General features: G+C 43.4%; 1 pseudogene; it reads left to right on the top strand.

Moving 5' to 3' along the window:
* Positions 1-516: 516 nt before the first annotated feature.
* On the top strand, positions 517-5051 carry LOC147901681 (pentatricopeptide repeat-containing protein At5g27110-like; annotated as a pseudogene).
* The last annotated feature ends 1630 nt before the right edge of the window (positions 5052-6681 follow it).

Here is a 6681-nt window from a genome sequence, read left to right as displayed (position 1 = left end):
AGCACAAAGACTTAATGGACATTTGTGTTGAAACAACATTCAAACTGTCATACGAACAAGGCGATGTCAACTACGAATCATGTAGCTACCAATTGGCCCAGTTCAAGCTGTAGTTCACTGCAATTAATGTCCCACTAAAAAAACAATTATGAGGTTTGAGTATTCTAATCAAAAAGTGGACTAACCGGCTAGCTGACATGGACTTTTTATAATTTTGGACATTGTGCGTTAATCGGCTGGCTGACATGGACTTTATATAGATTTGTTCATTAAACCGCTCAAAGTGGTGACATTAACCAAAAAATGTTTTGACTGCTCTTTGCGAGAAATATGGCGACGGTGTACCGCTAGCGAGAAGAAACCGATGAAACCGGGCGGTATCCGATGAAACCGGGAAACTGCCTCAGAGAGGGTAGTCGCCTCGGCCAGTCATTATGGCTCTATTCGATCACTCGCACACTCTCCACTATGCCTTCCCCCCTTCCATAAGCATTTCAATTCCTCAAAGTTCTTCTTGATTTTTATTACACTACGGCCGGGGAGGCTAGATGTCTAAAACAACTAAAGCATTTTGTTGGCAAAAGTGAGACGACAGACAACTCCTCCGCCTTTGCCGTCACTCTTCTGCAAAAGCAGATAGATCAAGTATTGAGCGCGAGTACTTCACCGATCCCTCCCAGTGGTTTGATTCGAAACAACAAAGGTACGTTTTGAACTCAATCCTTTTTTAGCTGTAGATTGAATTCTGACGCGTCTCCTGTACACACCCAAAAGCCAGATTTCAAGCAGAAGTCGCTATGAATAGAGGGCTGGTACAATCCAAGTTGGATTAAAGGCAAGCTCCTGAAAATGGAGACTGCAAATTGCGCCATGCACAGCCCACTGCCAGAGCTTAGCTTAGAGGAGACACTCGCTTCTTTGGAACGCATGCCCCATCCGCCTTCAGTTGAAAACTTGACAGGCATCTTGCGCAATTGCAGAAAACACAAAAATCCAGCGCATGCCCTGCGTTTGCATGCCTACCTGCGCAAGAGTGGGCTGGAAGCTCATAAGTCACTCGGGAACTACCTCGTTCCAATGTTGGTGGAACTTGGAAGAATTTGTGATGCCCAGCAGGTATTTGATCGGTTGGTTGATCGGAATGAGCATTCCTGGACTTCCCTCATCAGAGGTTATGTTGGATGTGGCCAGTTACAGCATGCTTTCGTATTGCACCGAAAAATGCAGGAGGATTGTGTACATCCTAGTGGGTATACATTCATGGCCTTACTAAAGGCTTGTGCGAGGCTGAAAGATAAAGAGAGAGGCCAAGAAATACATGCTGAGATTACGAGAATGGGGTTGTTGGAAAGAAATCCTTATCTTGGTAGCGCCTTGGTTGATATGTATGCCAAGTGTGGCTTGCTTGCAAAAGCACAGGAAGTCTTCGACAAACTTCCAGTTCGAGATGCAGTCTCGTGGACTGCACTTATCGCAGGGTATGCTGAACATGACCTTGGTCAGGATGCACTGAACTGTTTTGAACAGATGCAATTGGAGGGCGTCTCTCCTGATGCGGTCACATTTGTTTGCAGCTTGAAAGCTTGTGGCAGCATACGAGCCATAGACAAGGGCCGAGAAATCCATGCTCAGATTTCAGGAAAGGGGTTGTTGGAAAGAGATCGTTTTGTTGGTAGCACCTTGGTTGATATGTATGCCAAGTGTGGCTTGCTCGCAGAAGCACAGGAAGTGTTCGACAAACTTCCAGTTCGAGATGCAGTCTTGTGGACTACACTTATTGCAGGGTATGCTGAACATGACCTTGGTCAGGATGCACTGAACTGTTTCCAACAGATGCAATTGGAGGGTGTCCCTCCTGATGCGGTCACATTTGTTTGCAGCTTGAAAGCTTGTGGCAGCATAGGAGCCATAGACAAGGGCCAAGAAATACATGCTGAGATTGCGAGAAAGGGGTTGTTGGAAAGAAATCCTTTTGTTGGTAGCACCTTGGTTGATATGTATGCCAAGTGTGGCTTGCTTGCCAAAGCACAGGAAGTATTCGGCAAACTTCCAGTTCGAGATACAGTCTCATGGAATGCACTTATCGCAGGGTATGCTGAACGTGACCTTGGTCAGGACGCACTGAACTTTTTTGAACAGATGCAATTGGAGGGTGTCTCTCCTGATGCGGTCACATTTATTTTTAGCTTAAAAGCTTGTGGCAGCATAGGAGCCATAGAGAAAGGCCAAGAAATACATGCCCAGATTGCGGCAAAGGGGTTGTTGGAAAGAGATCCTTTTGTTGGTAGTACCTTGGTTGATATGTATGCCAAGTGTGGCTTGCTTGCAAAAGCACAGGAAATATTTGACAAACTTCCAGTTCGAGATGCAGTCTCGTGGAATGCACTAATCGCAGGGTATTGTGAACATGACCTTGGTCAGGATGCACTGAAGTGTCTCGAACAGATGCAGTTGGAGGGCGTCTCTCCCGATGTGGTCACATTTATTTGCAGCTTGAAAACTTGCGGCAGCATAGGAGCCATAGACAAGGGCCAAGAAATACATGCTGAGATTGCGAGAAAGGGGTTGTTGGAAAGAAATCCTTATCTTGGTAGCACCTTGGTTGATATGTATGCCAAGTCTGACTTGCTTGCAAAAGCACAGGAAGTATTACACAAACTTCCAGTTCGAGATGCAGTCTCATGGAATGCACTTATCGCAGGGTATGCTGAACATGACCTTGGTCAGGATGCACTAAACTGTTTTGAACAGATGCAATTGGAGGGTGTCTTTCCTGATGTGGTCACATTTATTTGCAGCTTGAAAGCTTGTGGCAGCATAGGAGCCATAGACAAGGGCCGAGAAATACATGCTGAGATTGCGAGGAAGGGGTTGTTGGAAAGAGATCCTTTGGTTGGTAGCACCTTGGTTGATATGTATGCCAAGTGTGGCTTTCTTGCACAAGCACAAGCAGTGTTTGACAATCTTCCAGTTCGAGATGCAATCTCGTGGACAGCACTTATTGCGGGGTATGCTGAGCATGACCTTGGTCAGGATGCACTGAACTGTTTCGAACAGATGCAATTGGAGGGTGTCTCTCCTGATGCGGTCACATTTGTTTGCAGCTTGAAAGCTTGTGGCTGCATGGGAGCCATAGACAAAGGCCAAGAAATACATGCTGAGATTTCAAGAAATGGAATGCTGGAAAGAAATCCTTTTGTTGGTAGCACCTTGGTTGATATGTATGCCAAGTGTGGCTTGCTTGCAACAGCACAGGAAGTGTTCGACAAACTTCCAGTTCGAGATGCAGTCTCGTGGAATGCGCTTATCGCAGGGTATGCTGAACATAACCTTTCTCAGGAGGCACTGAACTGTTTCGAACAGATGCAATTGGAGGGTGTCCCTCCTGATGCGGTCACATTTGTTTGCAGCTTAAAAGCTTGTGGCAGCATAGGAGCCATAGACAAGGGCCAAGAAATACACGCTGAGATTGCGAGAAGGGGGTTATTGGAAGGGAATCTTTTTGTTGGTAGCATCTTGGTTGATATGTATGCCAAGTGTTGCTTGCTTGCAAAAGCACAGGAAGTGTTCAACAAACTTCCATTTCGACATACAGTCTCATGGAATGCAATTATTGCAGGGTATGCTGAACATGACCTTGGTCATGATGCACTGGACTGTTTCGAACAGATGGAATTGGAGGGTGTCTCTCCTGATGCGGTCACATTTGTTTGCAGCTTAAAAGCTTGTGGCAGCATAGGAGCCATAGACAAGGGCCAAGAAATACATGCTGAGATTGCGAGAAAGGGGTTGCTGGAAAGAGATCGTTTTGTTGGTAGCACCTTGGTTGATATGTATGCCAAGTGTGGCTTGCTTGCGAGAGCACAGGAAGTGTTCGACAAACTTCCAGCTCGAGATGCAGTCTTGTGGAATGCACTTATCGCAGGGTATGCGGAACATGACCTTGGTCAGGATGCACTGAACTGTTTTGAACAGATGCGATGGGAGGGTGTGTCTCCTGATGTGGTCACATTTGTTTGCAGCTTGAGAGCTTGTGGCAGCATAGGAGCCATAGACAAGGGCCGAGAAATACATTCTGAGATTGCAGGAAAGGGGTTGTTGGAAAGATATCCTTTGGTTGGTAGCACCTTGATTGATGTGTATAGCAAGTGTGGCTTGCTTGGAAAAGCACAGGAAGTTTTTGACAAACTTGCAGTTCGAGATGCTGTCTCGTGGAACGCACTTATCGCAGGGTATGCCCAGCTAGGAGAGAGTGAAAACGTTTTCCTTACGCTCGACAGAATGAGAGCTGAAGACATGAAACCAGATGGGGTCACATTCCTTAGCATTCTTACCGTATGCAGTCACACTGGTCTAGTGGAAAAGGGCCTTACATATTTTGAGGCCATGAGCAAAGACTATGGCATCACTCCAACTATCGAGCACCACAATTGCATGGTTGATCTCCTTGGCCGTGCAGGCCAATTAGACAAGGCAGTAGTGATGATAAAGAATATGCCATTCAATCCTAATCTTGTGTTGTGGCATACTGTGTTGGGTGCTTGTCGGAAGTGGGCCAATGTGGAGGTTGGAAGGTGGGCCTTTGAACATGCAGTGGAATTGGATAGAAAGGATGCTGCAGCTTATGTCTTGATGTCTAACATCTATGCAGATGCTCACATGCAGGAGGACGCTAAGCAGGTTGAGTTAATGAGACTAAAAGAACACGCATGGAAGAAGCCAGGACAGAGTTGGACTGATGGCAGCAGAATTGTGCATCCATTTTTGGTAGGGGATACAGGACCTTCCCAAAGCAATTATATATGCAAAGCTAGAAGATCTTTCTTTCAAAATAAGGGAAGAAGGATATGTGCCAGAGTTGCATTGACTGTCCCCGGACATATCTGACAATCTAAAGGAATTTGAGTATCAGCACAGTGAGAAGTTGGCTATTGCTTGTACCCTGACTAATACACCCAAGGGGGTCCCCATACATGTAAAAAATCGTCGGGTTTGCAGAGACTCATTCAGCTATAGCACTTATATCCAAGTAGAACGGCAAACTATTCTTGTCAGAGATGTGAATTGCTTTTATGTTTTAAAGAATGGAAAGTTTTCCTGTGGGAACTATTGGCAATCCTAGTGTAAATATGGTAGCGTTTATTTCTCTTACTTGAAATGTTGATGATAGCATGAAAGAAACATAGGTGAGGCGAACTTAGACAGGAGAATGAAAGGATGAAAATGACTCAGGATCATTTGTGTTTTAGTGAACAAGTTTGTGAATCTGTTCTTTAAATCAAGCAGTTTTAGAAAACCCCAAGAGACGTTTGATTTCTTTTCTGCACAATACTTTTTCATGATTTTGTACAGTGTTGTTTTTGATTTGTCTCATTGCAGATTCGTTCCCACGATATTCAATTCCCATGTTAAAGTGGACAAAGTATTCTATGACATAGTTCTGGTATTTAAAGTGGACAAAGTCTCCTATGAGCTAGGTCTACTATTTGAGTTTTGAACTTTGTTACTAGGCTATTATATTTTTGTCTTTTTTTGCTTAAGGTGTTATATCTACTGAGGCATCTATCTTTGATAAAACTTTTAATGACATGATAACATGTTGGAAAGTTTAAGAAAACTCCCATACGTTGCTATATTCTTATGGAAAAATTTGTGCAACCAGGTACTTTAGGTAACCCTAAGTACTACTAAGACATTTCCAGAGTTCTTTAGCCATACCATTGAGCAGAGATTTGTAGGAATGTTACAATGTTGGGGTTATGTAAGCTCACTCTAGTTAGGTTAATCTAGTTATGTCAGTTTGGGGTTTCATAAGGAACCCAAGACTTCGTATTTTCAATTGTTGTTGAATGAATTTTTGCTCCTCCGATTTGTATGGCTAACTCCCGTCTCCCTTTGGTCAACTTCCAATAGGCCTCAAATTCAGTGAGTATGACACAACAATTTGATGGTAAGTGGGCAATCTCATTTATTTGTTCTCTAAAGCTTCATATTGCCTATGCTATAGAGTTGCTCCGTTAGTTAGGCATTGTCCCACAATCACACATTGAAATGAAGCCAAAAGGGTTCGTAGATATGTGCATGGTACTCTCACTTTTGGTTTGCATTATGCTTGAGATTGGGACATTGACCTTCATGGGTACTTAATTTGTGATCTGTCAAAGACATTGATGACAGACATTCCGATTTTGGATATTGTTTGTCATTGAGTTGAACTTGCATTTCATGGCTCAACAAACTAAACATCATTCAAAAGACTATGGCCACTCCACTTACTGTGACAGTTAACTTTGCATCCAATTACTATGGCCACTCCACTTACTGACAGTCAACCTTGTATCCACATAGTAAACAATATCGTCTTTCATGCTCACATGAAGCATATTCTTCACCATGACCCTTTCCATCGATACATTTGTACACCTTCAAGAACTCTTTGGGATGAGAGATCTACAAAAAATATCAATGGGGATTTGAAAAATGACATTATTTTAATTATTTGCAATTCCAAAGGTTGCTATATTACTATGGATGAATTTGTCATCAGACATTTCTAAAGTCATAAAGCCATACCATTGCAAGGAAAAATTGTAGCATCCTAAAGAGATTTCTAGAGTCCTAAAGCTATATACCATTGTAGGGAAAAATTGTAGAAACATATGCATAGGTATCGTTACGAAA

Source organism: Dipteris shenzhenensis, chromosome 5, assembly GCF_047967505.1.
Source record: "Dipteris shenzhenensis isolate YYH24624 ecotype China chromosome 5, Dip_SZ_1.0, whole genome shotgun sequence".
Taxonomy (NCBI): Eukaryota; Viridiplantae; Streptophyta; class Polypodiopsida; order Gleicheniales; family Dipteridaceae; genus Dipteris; species Dipteris shenzhenensis.
This window is presented reverse-complemented; position numbering and strand designations above follow the sequence as displayed.